At 43.9% G+C, this 20,157-nt stretch overlaps 1 protein-coding gene across 12 annotated transcripts in view; it reads left to right on the plus strand.

The window, feature by feature from the left end:
- TSPAN18 (tetraspanin 18) overlaps positions 1–20,157 on the plus strand; it is a 169,991-nt gene that overhangs the window by 72,305 nt on the left and 77,529 nt on the right. Inside the window, exon 1 of one of the 12 annotated variants that reach the window (XM_072864998.1) lies at positions 4,205–4,396. The exons of the other annotated variants lie outside the window; for them this stretch is intronic. The gene's annotated coding sequence lies outside the window, so the exon portion shown is untranslated. Of the gene's footprint in view, positions 1–4,204; positions 4,397–20,157 lie in introns of those variants that run through there. 12 annotated transcript variants of the gene reach the window in all.

Raw genomic sequence — 20,157 nt, forward strand, 5'->3', positions numbered from 1 at the left:
TTCATATAGCCTTCAAGTTGGGACTAGAGCTTGTCTCTTGATGTGTTTACCTGAGGAAGTGTACTGTTTGGTCTCTTTCTAGCAGTGAGCAAACCATAGGTAATGCAGCACTCCAGTGAGATACAGAAATGCTGTGTGCTCCCCCATTATATGGATGAGAAAGCTGAGACACAGAGGTACCATGGGCTGCCATGGGAGTTGTCAAAGTAGAGTTGCATAGCTAAGGAGGTCTGTGCCAGAGCCAGCATCACTAGTGGCTGCTCCCGATTCCTGGTCTGGGTTACCAGCTCCAACAGCCAGCCCAGTATGAAAAGCAAAACATGATCCTGCCCTTAGTGGTGTTGCTGCTGTAGAGATGTTGTCTGGCTTGATCAGACCTGTATACCTGGATAGCTTAATGAAGCTCTATAGCTTTTGAGTGTGATACCCAAAGCAAGCTTAAAGGGCAAGGGCATACCACTGAAGAGAGCGCTCATAGCTGCTGAACTTGCATGCCTCGTATGTGAGAACTGCTGAGACTGTCTGATTCAATAAGGCTTAAAAGGTATGGAATGAAGCAGGTTCTTTCAGGCACATGTAAAAGTCATCTTGGGGACCTTGAAATTGGTATGGCCACAGCTGCTTCTAGCCTAATGTGCGCCTGGCATGCTTAGTCTGGATATTCTCTAAAACTTCATTGCATAGTTCGCTGCTTCCTGCTCCATTAGACTTCAAATCACTAATTGCAGTGGTAGCTTCGTGGCTGTTGTGTCCCTTTTAGAAGGAACCATAACCACTTTACGTTTGCTGGATGACTTAACTGATGTTGCTTTCCTCTTTACAAGGAGAGAAACAGAACTGCAGAAAGAGGGGAAGATAAATATAAAGATGTCAAAGCTGTTTTTACCCTTGACTATACTGCACTGAAGAGATGCCAGAGATAGTGTTTAGAGAAGTGCTTCTGGAACTGGAAGTAATACAACTACATCAGTGTGACTAGTAAACAGAGCCTTAAATAGGTAGGATGCAGTGTCCACAGTGCTGCTGGAACTTGAGCTTGCATCTCCACACAGCGCTACAATATCACTTTACTCAGACCTAGCTGTGGTGTGTTTGAATTGGCCCTGCTGCCCGTGCCACAGATGTGAGTGTCCAGCAATAGAGCTTGTGGTCGTGAAGGCCCCTTTGCATGGTTTGTGGCCTCATGCACTGGAATTATTTTTTTTTTTACCCCTTCTCTGTTGCATGTGTGGCTTCATGTGGTTTTTGTTGTGGTTATGTTTTGTTTTTTCACTTGAAGTGTATTTTTGGCAGCCTTCAGTCCTTTAATGGGCTCTCATGCTATCAGGCACCATAGCTATACGTACATTAAATGTGCTTTGTTATCTGGATTACAATATGGTGTTCACTTTCTTTGTGAGCAATTCATATTCCAGAATCTTGTCTCCAGCTGTTCTTTTTCTGTAATAGCACTAAGGACAGTGTTGTAATTTACTTTGCTACTTCTGCAGGCGTAGCACTTTGCATCCAGTCAGGGATGGCTCCATCGCTCCCCACGTTGTGGTGTTGATGGTGTGGTTGTACATTGAGGAGCTGTTGGCTGATTTATGAAAAGCGTGCTTTTGGAGGCTGGGAACGGATTTTTCTGGAAGGGCTAATGAGCTGTAGTCCCTGCCTGCTCCACTTCCCCAGCATTAGTCCCGTGCAGTGCCTGCAGCACACGATACAACCGTGTGTTTGCTCCCTTACCTCATTCAGCTTATGGCTGCGTCTGCCCTGTTTAATGCTACTCTCCAGTCTGTCACCTATGGTACTGCTTATTCAGTGCATAATAACTATTTTGAAGCCATAACTTAAGTATCTGCATAGTAGTCCCTTCATGCTGTACCTTGGACTGACCCACTGTTTTGCAGAGTGGTGAGTCACAGTTACTCCTTAGCAAAATTACCGGGTAGGTCTTTGAATCCTTGAAGGTAGCTGTCCTAGTCTAATTGAGCATTCCCTGGTAAGAGGGGGTGTGTGTGTGTCTACCTTTGAAGATTTATGAAAATATGCCATTAAACCAAACACTAGCAAAGTAAGTGTAGCATGAACATATCTCAAGTTGCTTCTGCCAGCTACCACAAAAAGCTTTTCTAGACTCTACTAGCAAGTGAACAGAAGGGATGTCACAGAGCTGTCAGGCCCAGACTGTCAGCCTGGTCTCACCACGCTCAGGAGTACATGACATGGCCGAGGCGTTCCTGTATCAGAGTTGATCTAAGGACAGGTCTCTCCCTTGCCGCCTCCGACTGCAATGCCTTCTTTCAGTAGCAGTTGGAGGTGTTGGGATAATTGAGTATTCTCCATAAAGTAGTCCTGCTCGGCCATAAGAATGGCCATGCATAGTGCGAACAGAGGTAACCAGTCTTGCTAAAGAATAGTTTTAAGAGAGACTATATAGAGGTTTATAGTTGAGGCCAACAACCAATCCATGTGGGAAGCATGGTGTCAAATAGCAGGAAATAAAAGAATAAGAAGAAATATTTTACTTGTAACCTCTGAGGCATGTTGCAAGGAGATTTACCTAATTTTTATGGGTCTTTAATTATCTATGGCAATGATCTTTATTTGGTTGGATTAATCCACAGAGGTTCTGTGCAAACTATGGACACACTTTACATATATACACTATTTCAGTTAAGAAGGCTCCAGCTGGGGACTTGGTGGAAGAAATCCAACTGATTTTGGTGAGAGGTAAGCAAGGCATTAGCCTGCTTTTGAAAGAAAACTTAAACAGAAATGATTTTGTGTAGATGGGCACTTGAGTCTTGCAAGACACTTCCATCACAGAAGTTACCTCTTGCATAAAGTTACCTCTGGCATACCAGTTACCTCTGGCATAAAAATCAGGAGAAATAATTTTTTAACTAAGTGCAAGGAGGCATCAACAGCACATGGGAAAGCACAGGGAACAGAAAACTGTTCAGGTGATCTGAGGAGTCAGGATCTCTTTGAAGTGAAGCCAAATGTGATCAGTGTGAACTTTGTGGTTACAACGTGTTGTGGCCTTTCTAGGGTAGAGGGCTTGTTTCTCGCCTTGCTTTCTATTAAGCGCATCATATTGTGTATATTTAAGGCTGGCTTGCGCCTTTGGGTGTTTCTGGGATAACAGATCCCAAAGAACCCTCCGTTCTTCTGTTGCATACGAGGAAGGGGCCCAGTTTCTCTTGTTTTTCCAGATTTATTTCTCTTCCATTGCTTCCAGTGGTTCAGGTCTGTCAGTAGTATCACACTGGTAGTGAATCACAGCAATGGCAGTATTTTAAGCACCGTAGTTCACAGCTTGTTCATAGTGAAAGTCCTGTCCACTTGCACTCTGTTCCAAGAGACTTGTGGTAGAGGAAATCTAGACAAAGGCCTGTCCTCCTACCTATATCACTTTGCAAATGGGAGCATGATGGCTACCGTTATAGTTAGTACTGGGGTCTCCATGGGTTACAACACAAATCTAAACGTCTCAAGTTAAGCTCTGGCTAGGGCTGGGACAGTCCCCACAGATGGCCCCAAATTTCTGAACGTGTTCTCATGACACTGGGGGTGTCACAGGAGATGGGGAGTAGCCCCATCTTGTGGGCTAGGAAGTGGTGCTTGTGCTGTAGCTGTGTACCTTCCCCGAGATAGTAGTGCCAGATAAATGTGGCTGTGACTCCCAAAAGCATTCAGCCTTGCCTTAGACACAGCTTCTAGGAGAATTCTTCAGTAGAGAGGAGGAAGGGAGAAGACTGATAATCTCCTAGCCCTGTGAATGAGACACGCTGGACTAGAAGTTCCCTGAGAACCTTTCATTAAGGACCCTGGTCAGTACATTGTTCCTCCAGTTTTTTTGTGGTCTGTCTTCAGCTCTCACTGCCTTTGAGATTTGTACCTGAACAAGGACTCTGGTCACCCCATTCAATAATAAAAATTGAAAGCTAGTTTCCTGATGGCTTTTTGCTTCATATTTGCTGCTGCTTCCCATCATTAACAACAGTAAAGTGGCATGGGGTGAAAATCAATGCTAATTTGGGAGCTTCATTGCCTGTGTAATAAGCTTCTCTATTATTCTTTGGCAGAAGCAACAGCTAATACAAATTTTTTGCTGTCACTTCTGCATGGGCCATGTAGCAGCGTTGAAGTTAATCCCTCAAAATTATGTTCCATTATAAATCTCTCTTCACAGATGAAACGGGAGCAATTAGGCAGAGAGGTCCAGAGCCATTAAGAAAAAAAAAACAAACCCTGAAGGACAAAACCAGTCTGCCTGTGCATCACAAAGTGGTGTAACTTCTTGCCAGTCACCTCCAGAAAACAGAAGCTCCTTGGCCACAGTGTTCTCGGGGCTTGTTTGGCAGTGACAATATGTTCCAAGTTCACCAAGCTGAAGTTCCACCTTTTTGTAAGTACAAGATGTAGGATCTTAGGAGTAATTTGAAGCTATTTGTGTCAGTTCTCCCTCATTTCTTTTCTTCAAGTACACACAGAATATTTAATGTTATTATTCCTGCCTGAGCCCTGGGAAATCAGAAAAGATCATCAAGACCCTGGTAATAGGCTGACAAAATCCCCAGCATATTTAATTAGAGATTATTCTTTTGATGTTTGTGTTGATTTTGATGCTTTGTTTTTTTATCAGGTTACTCTTGAGTAACCTTCTGTATACTGAACAACTTCCCTGCTTTCATGAATGTCAAAGACCCTCAAGGTTTAAATGTACTAGTGTGGTTAAATTACTTTCATTTTTTAAGTTTAGTATTAAATTCTTTTTTGCTAGGGAAAATTGAAATACTCTATCTGCTGTAACTTTCTGATTATTCTGGGCAGGGCTGTACAATGATTGACTTTCTACAACTAATTTAGTAACCCAGTTTAAAACTGGTGCCTGCTGAAAGTTCATTCTTGCCCTTTTCTAGAAGGGGATGATAGCAAGTGACTTAGTTCCTGGGGGTGGGGTTTGGTTTTTTCTTTTTTTTTCTTTTCTGGAATAAACCTTAAATATATGAAACAAAGGTGCACTTCTATTCTTACGGAACACAAGTTCTCTTTTCATCCCTGCTTCCTGCCTTTTTCTTTGGGGTGCTGAGCAAATGCTATCAAGTCTACAGTGAGAATGGCACAGGCTATGCAGAGAAGTGAAAAGGTTGTTCCAACCCAATGAACAGTAGGGAGAGTCTCCTGTTAAAAGTCCCATTACAGATATGATATATGTGGCTGCATATATTGAGTTTTATGTACCTGTTTCTGAGCATAAAGCTTTAGAGACATTGGAAATGCATTCTAAAGTCATAATTCTACTAAACTTTACTCAGGTCAGACTTTTTGATCAAAGATGGTGATAAGATTTTGTTTTACTTTCTGTTCACTGTCTGCAAACAGTCTGAAAGATTTTACTTGCAGAAATATTTAGTATTCAGTATTTCAGTTTGAATTTGATAAAAATAATTTAAGAATCTGCAAAAATTTCGCATTGAATGTCTCTTTGCTTACATGGCAGTCAAACATGAGTTACAGTCAGAAGAACAGGAATGGGGTGAACATGAGAAGCTACATCCAGTTTTTATCATAAAAAGTTCAACATAGCAATATGGTTTGCCAGAGAAGGCCACTTTATTTTGTTGAGATCTGACCTGTTGAGAAAAAGGGGAAAACAAATTTGTAAATGAGAGCTGCCTGCACATGAAGTACTACTATTCTGCACATCAATCATTTGTCGCCTTGTTAAATTCAACTGTCCTAAAGGTAAATGGCTACCTGGCGTGCTATCGGCTCTATTCTATTCTCTTCCATGATGAGAGGATATGTGTGTTCTCCTCTAACTTGCATAACCTTCAGTGGGCTTGGGTCTCCTTCAGGCTGCTGTGTTCTCTGAACTGTGCAAGCAATCATCACTTATTGCTGGTAGACCCGACATAGCTGATTCTTCTTGAGAGTTCAGTAGCTGCTGACTCCAAAGGAGCCTCCTAGACTCCTCTTGCAGTGTGTTGCCAAGTACCAGGGGGAGCTTACAGCACTTGATTACAGGCTACATGTGTTGTTCTTCTCCAGTTTTCCTATGTGTTTCCTCAAAGTGTATTCTCCAAGCATGCTAAAATGTCTAAGGAAGGGGTCAAAGTGCTTTATATGTTAGAGTAAAACAGGGTCGAGGTCACCACCCAGTTCTTACTATTGTCAATAATGAGTTATTGCATCATTCATCAGCTACATGTGAAAAAAGCGTAGGGAAACAAACTGAGGTTTTTGTAGATGATAGAATCTCCAACTGTGGCACTGAACCACAGAGTAAAATGCAGACTAACAATGCACTGACGTCAGGCTATCTTGATGTGACAGAGAGGTTTTGTCTGTGAATACAAATACTGGAATAAATCACTAACTGGGTTTTAACAACCATGGTGGTTTTGGCCTGGTTTCTGAACTTGGAGATAGACAAAGAATGCAACACAGCATCTCGTTTTCAAATGTGTGACCAGCCAGCAACAGGGTCCTACACGTGCTGGAGTCTACAGAGACAGAAGTCTTGACAAGCTCCAAAACAATGAGTTACAGTTGATAGCTGATGCTGGAATATGGGCCACGTTAACCACAGGAATGGTTTCCTCCTGCTGCTGTACCAGAACAACGTCAGGCTGCTGTTTGGGGTGGCAGAGAGAATTCAGCTGCTTTCCACACCAGACAGCTCGAGTGGTGAATAGCTATCGTACACAGAATCCATCGTCTCTCGTGAGGGATGTGACTGTGAAGTAGCTGACTTCTGAAAACAAGCTTTCTGCAGATACTTTTTCCCACCCAACAACAAAGGTCCTGTTTGGAAATGCTTTTTGGCTGCAGTCCTCATGACCCCCCTGGGAAATGCACTGTGCATTTGACTTGCACTCACCAAAGGAAAAAGCGAAAGTAACACAGCTGTAGTGATTTACTACAAAGTTTTGAGGCTAATTGCCTCATATGTTTAATTAATAACTGACACATTCTGTCCCTGAGTGAGTTTGGAGAACTTCCATCTGGACCCCTAGTGATTACAGCCTGGAAGCCATCCCTGTAATTAAGGAGCAGGCTATAGGAGGCCTGTTCCCATTATGGGCAATTATTGTGCTTGCTACTTTTTCCCTCCTTTCTTACGAAAGGACTGAGAAAATAGGGCTCAAAGATTAATCTGACATAAAACCCTGACTAAAGAGGTGCTTTGTGCTACCCCATGGTAGAATGATGGGGTTATATTTTGGTGCCAGCACTCTTTCTTTCAACAGGCTGTTGGGAGGCAGGTTCTCCAAACAGCAAAATGTGTCTTACACCAAACTGAAGTATTTGTTGGTTAATATTAATTGCCAATGCAAGAAGCAGATTTTTGCAAAGAACTGGCGAACTGAATATTCCTACTGTTACTTCTCTATCTCTCCCTCCCAACTTCAGACTTTCACTAGGTTTGACAGCTGCTCATCTGCGAAGACTCTGGCTGGCTCAGAAGCCCTCAGAGCAGAGGATGCTGTGTCTTTAAGCCTTCCATACAGTGCTGAAATGTTATGACAGAGCATCTCACAGGGGGATGCGGTTTCCATGGCAACCTCACACTGTAAGATAAGCAAACTGGATTTTTTTTTTTGAGAGGTTCAAGAGCAAGGAAGGAATGAGGCGATCTGTCAGCAGGCGAGACTTGAAAAGAGGAAACCGTGTCCATTAATCCTGTAGCCCTGGCTGCTTTGTGTTTTAATTAGCGAATGTTATTATGGCAGAGAGCACGGGCGCCTCGCCCTGTTGTGGGCTTTTTTGTTTGTTTCTCTTTTTATATCTCCAATTAAAAAAAAGGGGGGGGGGCTTTACTAGAGCATTAAATGAAGGTCTGAAATAAAAAGCCTCAGGATCTCTGTTCCAGAGCTTGTATCCCAAACCAGGGATGGGAAGTGTAGCTTGTCTAGTGGGAATGAATCTGCTGTTCTCACATGGAAAGTACTATTTATTTTGTCTGTCTTGCCACTGACGTTTAGCAAAAATGGAAATCCCCCATACCCTTGCGTCCTACATATGTACCCATGGGAATGTGAAGTAAAGCAGGGGAGTTGTGCCTTGCTTTTGTCCTCCCCAGCCTGCCCAGAGGCACTACATGTTACAGAGCTATACTGCCTTTCCCTGCCATTGTTTTGGGGTAGTTGGTACCTTTGGGATCAGTAGTTACCCTTACATGAGAAATTCTCCACTACCCAAATGCCACCAGTTGTGAGAATGCAGGACACTGCACATGCTGAGAGTCAACAACGTAACGACAAGGAGGGGGAATGCTTCAGCCTGTAGTGAGAAGGCAAGCTCCCACCCAAGCTGAGATGGCATCTTAGTAATCAGAGAATCTCTTGGTAGCAGCTAGCACACCAGCTGGGTAGGAAACTGTGCTGGTCTTTTAAATGTGCTGTGTGTAGGAGTTTATTACGGAAAATATTTTGACAACCTTTATTATTTTCAAACACTTCTATGTATCACCAGAAAATTAGAGTTAAAGTAAATGTTATCCCAACAGCAGTCTTGTCTGCATAGTTTCCATGTCCATCCTTTATGGAGTACTGCCTGCTCCTTTGCAGGGAGTTAAAGCCCACTGTAAATCTTCATGTGGAATGAAAGAAAATTATTCTAATCCTTTGAGAAAGGAATATACCAAAGGCATTCTTCACTAGTTTCCTATAAGCAGCAGCAGTATCTCAGCCTGTTTTTCAGGGGCTGGTGCTTACAAGGAATTCTCGTAAATGTAGTTCCTCTTACTTTTCTGTCAATGTCGTCTTCAACTCCCTTCCACCATTATTTGTTGCTTTTGGTCATGGTGTCATTCCCCCCTGCCAAGTAGGGCGCAAAGTTGAAACGCAATAGCGGGTGTGTGCTCCTCTGATAGTTTGAAGGTTTTCCACAGTGCATGGGATGGAGAATGAACTTTCTGTTCCTGTACTAGGTATGAGGGGTTTTTTAAGGGGGAAGGGACGTATTTGTGTCCATTTCACCCTCTAGCCTCACACCCCTCAAATACATTTGTTTGGTCTTATCTAACTGTTTGCTCATGCCCTGCTCTACCATTAGCTTTTCTGGGGATTTCACAATTCATGAGCCCAGCAGATAGCATGGAGTCACTATTCTTTATCAGGTACATAGAAAGGTTTGGGGATTTTCTTTTCCCTGCAGTTTTTGCCCCTGTTGTTCTCTCCTGTTTCTCTCTTCTTCTGCCCAGGACAAAGCAGGTGCCAGTATATTGCATAAGCCAGGAGATACGTTTCGTAGTTAAATACTGACATTCTGTGAAGAGCGTTTTTAATCATCACTCGAGTATCTTACAAATAGAAGAGCATCAGTAGAAAGGTTTGAAAGTCAGCAGCATCAGCTGGAGCAAGGCAGTGCTTGCACTAACATACCTTACAGTCAAGAAGTTTGGGGCTTGCGCTCTCTCTGTAGAACTTGTGCTTTCACATGCCTTTACTACCAGTGATTCTGGTATTCTGGAAAAATCTGACCAACCAAGGAGTAAATGATGGAAGACCCCACACGCAGGAACACGTTACCAGTGGTAGCTCTTCCATCAGGTTCAGTTTGGACAGCCTCCATCTTTTTCCACCCTCCTTTGCCCACCCTGGTTTTCAGTTTAGCCATGCAACACTTGGTGGGATTGGCAAACCTGCTTGCAGCAGGGCAGGGACTTTATCCCCAGATGGGAAGAAGCAGCACAGAGAGGTGACTTATCCAAATAACTCCGGAAATCTGTGGTAAAGCAGGGCTTGAAGCAGGGTGTCTCACAGGATCCGCTCTTTCCCACAAACCACTGGACTCTTCCTCTGCACTAACATAAACATCATGTACTAATGCAGATCAGTGAGAACTAATATTGCAGGAAAGGGAAACCCTCTGGTATTGAGGTATTGCATGGTACTGCAAATTGACTCTTGCAGAGCCGAGATCTCTCCCTTTCTGTTTGAGGTTGCTGTAGTTAGAATTCCTTTCAAATGAGCCCAAGCTCTTGAGGAAGAGTTCAGCAAAACGAGTTGCAGATTGAAGAGGGCCAAACAGCCTCAGAACCACTGTTCTGGTTTTGAGTACTTCCTCCAGAAAATAGTTTTCTCCTATGGGTGCAATCCATGTAGCAGGAATAGCTGTTAGCAAAGTTTGAAGTCGGAAGGTATAACAAACAAATGTTATACCTTATGTGGGAATTCAGGGCTAGGGCAGAGTGGTACTTAGTCCCTTGTTGAGTGAGCCATCAAATGCTGTAATTAACAATAAGCAGGGTTAGAGGCAGCTTAATTTCTTTGGACACTGTTCTCTTTAGTCCTCCTTCAGACTGTATGGATGAATTCAACACTTTGGTGGAGATCAGCTTTATTTAATGTTTTGAGTTAAGCTGCCTCCATGCCCAAAGATGATTTTTACCTCTATTAATGAAGAAACTGCTTTTGACACAGCTTAGATCAGTTGCCAGCCAGCGCTGGCTGTAAATGTGGCAGGCAGGGTTTGTGATCCCGATGTCTGGGGCAGAGCAGGCCAGCACAGCTTCCATGGCCCCTCGCCCCCCGAGCAGGACCTGCTGCTGCCTGCCTCTGCCCTAGCAGGAGAGCCCTTCACACGTCTGCTTCCTGACATGGATCTCTCAATTCACACCATTCTGGGGTCTTCATAATTTGCCTTGGACTGAGTGTCATTAAACCCTTGCACATCGCTTGGGTGTTTTGTCCCTTGAGGTACTGCCAGCTCTGAATCCTTGCCAAGCAAAATTAGTCCACCTGCTTCTCGACGCTAAGCATCTTGTCACCCAAGCCCAGCAGAGCTTTGTTTAAAGAACAGAAACAATAGTGGTGCCACGCTGATTCCCAGCAAGTGCAAGCAGTGTTCACATCACGAGGTGAATTAGGGAATGAAGGAGAGCCCAGGAGTAGCTGCATGCCTCATTTGGCCTGTTTTTCATAGGAGGGAGTGTTTAATCTTTCAGCGAGCAGGAAGATTCTCCTATGTGTGCCCTGGCCTTTATGGTTGAAGTTGGTGCCCCTGAGCTTAGGGTAGAAAGGAGCAGCTGGAGAGTATTAGGCTCTGCTCCAGTTATGATTTCCAGAGGGCCAGTGCTCCACAGCTAAAGCTAGATATTTTAACTGGTTACTTGCTGACTCATCACTTCACATGGCTTCTTTCCCACGCCATTTTTAAGCCCCACCCCTCTTCCTGGAGATGATGAATTACTTGTGCATCTGAGTAGTTTATTCTTAGATAATTCTTCTAGCCATTGCTGTTTCACACTTACTTCTTTTCCCGGTCTATCAGTTGTGCCCAGCACCCACATGGTAGGTGAATTTCTGACCACGAAGCCATTGAAATATGAAGACTTCTAAATCAACTAATGTCTTCCATCCAAAATTCTCCTTCCCTCACCTGCTTGCCAGCCAAACTTCCTTAAACAAACCCTTTAGGAGAAAACACAGGTCATTAGGTTCTTCAGCACTCTTTCCCTTGTGTTGGTGATCCTGAACCGAGTCAGTGTATCCACACGCTAAGGAGCGTAGTGCTTACTTGGGGTCTATCACAGCAGATTTGGTGGAATTTTGCTTGCTACTACAGTTGCATGCTAGCTTAGCCTGGAAGTCATTTAGACTTATAAACACAAAGCTGTGCTGCTACTAATAAAGAGCTGCCTCTGAGGGGCTCGTTAGCGGGGCTGCCGACAGGCATTACCCCAGTTACACAGGGACCTAGCCTGTGGAGCTTGGATGCACCCTGCAGAGTCCTGCATGAGTGGAAGCGCATGGATTTCTGGGCAGCCAGATGCCTCTGAGAGCTCCAGCTCCCTCTCTGTAGCATCTAGACTTCCCCTGGCTCATAAAAGCATTGCAAGGAGAACATACACATAAGACACCTTGATCCTGTAGTTGTAAGGGAGTGCACAATCTTGAAGAAAAATTCTCTTTCATTTATCTTTGTATTTAATGTGCTGGTTCAGCACAGACCATGCTGGTGCATCCTGTTTACATTCAGCTCTGTTTTAGACATCCAGCATAATTCAAGAACACTAACTGTGAATGCTTGCAATAAAAAATATTTTCATGCTCTTTTCTACAAAATAATCTGTGGGTGTGGAGTTTGCCAGTTTGCAGTAACTTTTTCTTGCAGTAACTTTTTCAAGGCTTTTTCTAGTGTACAGAATTTTTTGAAAAAGGAAAAATGGCCAGGAGCTGTATTTATGTTCTGCAAATCCTAATAATAAAATAGCATTAATTTCTTTTAAACCTCTCCAAGCAATTTCCCCCAAAACTTCCCTGTCCAAAATTGTTTGTTAAAGTACGTGTGAATGTATGTATGCTCTTTAAGGAAATACTGAAGAAATATTTTGGTGCTATGACAAACCAGGACCACAAATCAAATGAGATGAAAAAAACCTAGGTTGATATAATTGAAAGATGCTTTGGAAAAAAACAGAAAGAGGAGCCAATATTCCTTCTGGATAAGGCCTCAGCATGAAAACACAAACAGCAAATAAGCTTATTATTAAAGCCACATACATGAAGGCCAAGTTGACCAAGAAACTCTCTGGCCTAACCTACAGTTGTTGTCTTTGCTATTATTAAATGTCATGTGGTGGTGTGCAGCTAAGAGATCGGGATATTTTTATCATTAGAGTTTTATAAATCTGATGAAAATGGTCTTGGCTTCACAAACCCCTTGATCTTTGCGTTAAGCCTGTATGACTTAAGTGAGCCACAGACCTCGGGCTGGCCGCTCTCTGGTGTGACTTTCACTCTTACAGAGCAATGGTGCAGAGCCGCAGAAAGTGGGGAGGCACCAGCTTGAGGACAAAATTACCTCGGAGTCTTTGGCCTGTAGGTTAGAGGAAAAGGAATGGAGCGTTTCTCTAAGACAAATATTTTCTTTTGACTATTCCAGTTGATGTTATTTGTAGGGGGAAAAGGCTTTCTTCAGAAAGAGCAGAGACCAAGCGTGTGTCTCCATTGTCGTCTAGCTTGCATAAGACCATGAAAGTCTTTGAGGAAAGCTAATTTACCGAAATAGAAAAAAAAAAAAATTAGTTTTGGGAACTGATCTTGATTTCCCTGTTGCTAAGACCTGGCTAGAGGCAGGAGAAAGTTTTTAAATTTAGAAAAATTCAGAGACCTTTTCCCAAGATCTGTTCAACTTGAGTTTCTGTTTCTTTGGGAGGTGGGGTGAGGAAGTGAGCCTGCCCAGTTTCATGCACGTTCATCAATTACAACTCTGTAGTGCTCGGCTCTTCTCAGACTTCTAAAATCAGTGTAAGTAATTGGGTTAAAGTCAACATTTATCATACTTAGTTAGCCTAGATCTAATCATTCTTTCCAGAATTGTTTGCTGAATTGCTTGGCATGTCTAACCTTATCGGCCCCGTTAACTTCTTATCCCCATTTGACAAATCTAATCTGTATTTTTCTGCAAGGAGAGACACAGGCATCCTTAGAGGCTTCTGTACTTGCTGTGCAGCTAGCCAACAGGCATCCAGAAACTTTCAGAAGGATGCTTGCAGCTGCTAGAGAAGATTTGAAAGGGTTTCAGGTTTAATGGGCATGGAAGGTAGGTTTTCTTATCAGGTTGGTTTGCTTGTTTACTCAGCTTTATCTGTTGTAAGTACTTGAATTTTGCTGTTTTAAAAACAGAATTAGAAAGTCTGCTAAAGTTAACCGATGTCAGCAGTCAGAGATAGCTAAAACAAGCCTAGGGCAAAGGGTATATATCGTGTTTTGTGCCTTTCGCAACCCACGCCATGGTGTCTTGCTTGAGACACTTTCCTCTAAGCTTATAAAATCGCTCTTGGCTCTAGTTATTTTCTGAGACTATGACTGAACCACTTTACAGGAAAACACTTACAGTGTGGTGCCTGAGTTGCACCCTGGGGACCTGATTTTTCTCCCTCGTAAACCAGGAGTGACACCACCGAAGCAAATGGAGTCACAGGGCTGTGAAACTGAAGTCAGCAAGGAGAAAACCCAGCCTATATTCTGTATCGTATGCTCATTTAAGGCTGTCTTTGCTATGAGGAGTTTTCATGAAAAGGAGGGTGGGGGAGGAGATAGTCTCTCTGGCCTCGTGTATCCCTTCTTTTGGGGATTTCAGGGAATTTGCAGGCACACACTGAAGAGCTAATGTCTGCCACAACTGGGACGAGTTGGATTCTCCCCCTCCCCTGTGTGTCTGCATGCATAATTTTACCTAATTCATGTTCTGATGCATAACGCTGTCATTTGCCAGCCTGACTTTCCAGTGTGCTCGGCACAGCTCGGTGAGTTGGAGGATTTTTTGTTACCCTCAGATGGAAAGGAGGCTGATCCTGTATGCACACTTGGTGCAGGGACCTTCAGAGAGTATACTCCCTTGCGTCGGGCACAATGGTCAATAAGTGATTAATCTGCCACACTGGCAGTGCACACTTTTTGTGTGCTTTGGTCTGTTCAGAAAGGCAAGGGCGTATTTATTTATTTATTTGATTTTCAAAAGGGATGTTTGCTCAGATGTGAACGTTTCCCCCGAGATCACTTGTTCACAGTGGGACTCTGCATCAGAGCCGGGGCTGGAGGCCCCGGGGAGGGAGCCCGGCCAGTGGCGCTCATCCCTTCCCTCCTGTCACCTCCAGCTCTCCATCCAGTACTTGGCAGTCCAGCGACTCTGTGTGTATGCGGGTCCAGAATGCATGTACCCAAATGTAAACCTTAAGTCACAATTTGAATGTAAATGTCCCATTTCGGACCTTATCTTAAATTCAACTCTGTGCTGGGTTGATGTCTCTGCTGATGACTGCCTCTACTCAAGCTGCAGCTGGGCTCAGGCAGAGCCAGTGGTGTTTCCTCTGCAGAGGTACGTAAGGGGCAGAGGCCCAGAAGTCTCTTCTTTTGCTGCCCCGAGGAGGGCAGAAATGGGGAATCTAGTGTGTACCTGCCCAGCTCCTCCTTGGAAGGTGACTGTCCCTGCGGAGCGTGCCAGGGCTGGGCTACGTCTCCTTTTACCTTTCTAAATTGGCAAGTCCTGCTGGCTGGAGGCCACGCTGGCAGTCGCGTTGATATGGCTGCCCACTGCAGTCAGCTGCCCAGAGGCTCTGAAGGGCAGACTCCTCTTCCAGAAGATGTAGATGGGGGTAGCAGCCACTCTCCCCAGCCTCCCCAATGTGCCTGACAGCCCCCACAATGCTTGTGCTTGGAGGGGAAGCAGCAAACTCAACTCGGTTCAGCTGAAGGCAGCTAGGGTGAAGTGGCATGAAACTACAGCAGGGGTCAGGCACTCTTTCAAACCCAGCAGCAATGTATGGGATGAAAGGGATGAGAGAAAGGAGGAACTGAGCACTGAGTAAATCCAGTGTTTTGCAGGAGAGTCAAAACTCCGGACTTTCCAGTGGACTTCAGACCTGTGTCTCTCCCTTTTTTGGTCTGGGCTCTCCTTCACACTAGGTATTTGAACAAAGACCAAACAGTGATAGAAATCTCCTTGTGTTGCAGGATGCTCTCCTTTTAGTTGCCCTGCTATCCCTTTCTGCTCTCTTCTCAATGAAATAAAGGCATTAGATGTCATGCCTTAGAAACAGAGGAATTAAAATATGTGGTGTTTGCATCCATGTTGATTTAGCCTAGTTGTTAGCTACACCTGAATGATTCCCAGAGGGTGGAAGAAAGAGCTGGAGAAGGAGACTTTGTGTTCAGGGGCAACAGGAGGTCGTTTGAATTCTTCCAGCACCAATATTGATGGATGTTTGTAGCTGTAGCCTGGGCATCCAAAAGTTACATGCACAAGGGCAGATCTGACTGTTAGACCTAGGGAGGCTTTGGCGAAAACTTGTAGCGATGTAGTTAGCTGCTGTGGCTGCATATATGGATGGATGTCTGCTTCCTCCAGCTCCCTTCAGTGGGAATTGAGGCGGGTTTCCTTCCAGTAATGCTTAAAGCACTTCCCTGGGGATAGATTCCCCTCTTGCTTTCATTCTGGTGTGCAGTGGGAGCAGCACATGATTACAGATCTAACAGCTTGGAAAAAAAAAAACTAGTCTGTTCATTCCTATCTACTGTATCAGACAAAGGCTTTAGCTGGTCCTCATCTGTGCCCGAGAAGTGTGAAGTTTGTTTCTGCAGGATGGCTTGGCACTAGCGCGGCCAACAGAGTGGAGCAAGTTGCTGCGATTGCTAGCTACCGTACAGGACTGATCTAGCAGGTGGGTATCAATCAGATATGAGGCTGCTGTATTGCATGACACAGGCTGGGCACATAAAAGTCACTACCCTGTCTGTCAGTGCAAAGTTTCTTTCTGTTTACCTGATCCTACCCTAGAAAATTAAGATACACTTGCAATTAGAACCCCCAAGTTTGGAGCGCTTGGTGGCAGCCCTGTAAGAGGGATTCCTATCTCTACTTTTGGGGCAATCACATTAAAGCCAGCGCCTCCTTACCACGGGAGAGTCAGAATGCTTCAGGCTCTCCTGGTTCCTTGTAAGCTGTGCTCTGTTAGCTCCAGATATTCTTTGAACATTATCTTCTTCAAAGCTGCTTTTCAAGTAGAGTGATTTGAAAACCAGGAGACATTACCATGGGATGGTTTTTTTTTTTCCTCTCTCCTTTTGGTTGAGAAAGTTTGAATTAAAAATGTTTTGACTGGCTTTGTTTTCAGAAAAGAGTCACCAAATATAGATGTGTTCTCTTTAGTATAAGAAAGGTAAAAAGGATGCAGTGCTTTGACAGTGATCCATCTGCTGATTGCAGCGTGTACCAAGTGTCAGGATGAGATTGATGGCCTTAGAATATAAATCCAGTGAGGCAGGAAGAGTGCCTTCCTTTGCTTTTTTACAGTGCAAAGTGTGTGTATTGTCTGTGCTGAGCCAGTGCTGAATAATAATGAGTGACTATAGTCAGTCTGAGCTGGGGGAAGCCAGGCCTCCCCAGCCAGCCTGGGGTTAGGAGCACTCATGATTATTCAGCTCAGTTTGAGCCAGCGACACATGTTTTGCCTAAATGCCTTAGTCTTTACTTCCCAATTGTTTTGAGGGCTAGGAAGATACATTCTTTTCTGTGGAATTTCTATGAAGTGGGTATTTTTAAATCTAAAGCCTGTAAGATTGGAGCTTTAATGTTTTGTTGGTTTTTTTTTTAATCTGAGAGAGCTTTTGGCTAGAAAATACCAGTTAGGCTTGTGTTTGGGAAAAAAACAATTATCACTAAAACACGCAAATAACCTCTCCTTCTCCTTCCAACTTGCTTTGTTTTGAAGAGGATGAAGTGTGACAGGATTGTGACTCTGTTCAACATCTGAAAATCAGAAAAGGAAGGATTCTCGCAAAGCCTTGTTCCCTACCTAAGTGCACCTGGATTTTTCCCAGCCCATCTGAGTCCTGCTGTTGTGCCTGTGTCAGACAACAGTGCTTGTCTGGTCCATCTCGGGGATGGCAGTGAATTTGCAGCCTGTCACCTGGGGAGGTGGCCAGGGTAAGGAAGTTCTAATTCCACTTCTCAGCTAGATCTCATTTTAGACTTCCCTGAAAGTCTATCTGCAGCAGTCCAGGACCTGAGTGGAGCAGATGGAGGAAAAGGATTAGGGATTCTGCCTAATCCAGCTCAAAACTCTTGACAGCACCCAATAGAAATGGTTCCCTGTCTGCTTTTGCAGTCTATTCCCTCCTCGAAGCAAGGATTTGTCCTTGGCAACTGCTATCAAGTAGAGAGCTGGAAGTCTGACTTGATATCACTGAACAGCTCTGTGTTTCATGGGTATTGGGGGTTTTGTTTATTATCAGCTGTGTTTCATGTTGAAAACACGATCAAAATCCCTGAACTATAAGGCTCCTGTTTCCTTTGGGGGGGAGAGATTTGTAACTGTACATGTGGTGGCAGGTGGTTTCTGGCAGCATGTTTTCCTTTCACATGTTTATGATTTTGACCAGGTCCGTAGCTGCTACTTGTCGAATCCTCTTCTCATGAGGCTGAAGCACTTCAGAATTTCAGGACCTGCTGCCTTTGTCTGTTTTCCCATGTTTCGTTTCCTCCCCAGCCACCTCCTGTTGTCTCTGCTCTGTGCTGGATGAGCCCAGTTGCTCTTGCCTGTGCCTGGTTGTTGCACATGTCATCAGCACGGAAGCCTCTCTACAGGGCAGCCCAGAGGAGAACAAGCTGTACCAAAGAGGTGATGGGGATGTTTTGCCGGGCGCCTGGCCTGGGTTGCTTAGCCTTGCTTGGGAGAGCAAGGTGGTGGTTTCTACTCCCTGCCTTGCTGATACCTAAAGAGAATTTTTGCTGCTTTGGTTCACGGGGGAGGCTGCTGCTCTGAGGGTTTCCTGGCTTGGGCAAAACAGGCTGTGCTTGCAGATCTGTTGGGTGCTGTTTTCAGGAAGGAAACACAGGAGAGAGAAAAAAACCTACCTTTTGTTAAGAATACAAAGTCATATTTAGAGCTTGCTCTTCTGTCTCGTATTGAGGATTTTATGAGTTTAGAGGAGTTTGGGTGCCTATTGAAGTTTGAAAATATGGTATTTTGTTCTAAAGGCAACGTGGATAAAATGCAGTAGTTAGAAATAAATTTTTGAGAGCTGAATTTCTTAAGGGAAATGAATTATTCTCTTGCACTTGCGTGCTTGCTACTGTTTCTGCTGGATTAGGAAGACAAATTTAAGTGAGACTAGACCACTAGAGTTGTAGTGTGAGGAAATGAGAAGACCCTCTTTGATCCCAAATGCTCAATCAAGAAGCAATGCCAAATGGGATTTATTTGTGAAGTCGTAGATAAAGGCCAGAGGGGCCTGGAACCAAACAAAAGGAGGAGGTACCATACTATAAACTTGGATTCAACATATTCACTGTTAATCTTCTTTTACCTACATAATATGAAGGTTATTAACCTGACTGCAAAAGTACCTACTGGGGAGTTAAGTGTCACGTGGAGGGGATTATTAGAGTTTGAAAAGAATTTGTGCCGGTGACTGTAACATAATAAATGTATTAGGTGCCTCTTTAGATCTCCTCTAAGTGGTAAAGAAGCATTGATCACCCGGTGTGATGGGGGTTGGGGAGCTTATTTTTGATGTTGTAATACCAAGTCAGAAATGAGAGCTCAGAGTTGTTAATAAAAGGAGCACATACATTTATTATTATTATTCATTTTCTGTCTTAAAGAGACCAAGAGGGAGTTGGTGCAGAAGGGTGAGAAATAAATCATTAGCATCTTCACATTTGCACTGCAGATTAATCTGGGGAAATGAGGCTGGTAGTTTTTAAGCCTCTTACATATTTGCCAGGTGAACATTTTAGCTTGATCCCTCCTTTTACTTTTTTTCTAACCAAAATGCTTTCTACTTATGGATTTAAAAGGTCACAAGGTTAAGCAGAAATCAGTAGCTGATTTATTGTATAAGTACCCTTAGCAGGCGTTTTGGCCAATACTGTATGACAGTTATTTTAAAGTTATTCTATTTTTTCCTTCCACTGAGCCTCTGAAGAGATGTGTGTGTTTTGGTTGGTTTTTGTGGGTGGGTTTGGGTTTTTTTGGTTTAAATATGCCTGCTCTACTTGCCTCGTGCTTGCTTTGCTGAACCTCAGAAGGTTCTCAGTGCAAGAATGATTTTTGGGTTGTTTCCAAGTAAATGTCCAGCTCGGGGGGCTGGGGGTGGGGGAGAAATTCTGATATTATTTTATGCTGACCTAAATATTCACATTTTGTTTCTTCTGCCCATCAGTACATAACAGGGAAATCTTATGGTTGTCAGGAGCGGAGCGCAGATCTGAGCAAGGCTGTGCTGTGGGAGGGGAAGGAAAACGATGGCTGTTGCAATACAACACAGAGTGAGAGCTCTGGCTGAGGGAGCTGAGTTAGGTATTTAGAAATGCATCTTTAGTGGAGACACAGAACAGAGATCCTGACTGCTTATGAGCATGAGAGATCCCCTAACACATGTTGCAACAGCAAGCGCCTTAGCCAGAGTATTCGAGGTAATTAGTCAGTCTGACTGCATTCCTCCTGCGGCCTCAATTAATTATGAGGTTCTCTTTAACTTCTGGTCAAAATCGTTCTGTAGTGGTGTTATAGGATGTTAACCAGCTGCCACCTACTGCTTCCATCGATACTTTATAAATACTGTACAAAGGACTTGAAAGCAAGGCCTCTTGCTTGTGAGCGCAAGCTCTACTCCTGCTGATGTCTTCCTCCCTGAGCACTTGGTCTAA

The sequence above is a fragment of the Ciconia boyciana genome, chromosome 6 (assembly GCF_034638445.1).
Source record: "Ciconia boyciana chromosome 6, ASM3463844v1, whole genome shotgun sequence".
Taxonomy (NCBI): Eukaryota; Metazoa; Chordata; class Aves; order Ciconiiformes; family Ciconiidae; genus Ciconia; species Ciconia boyciana.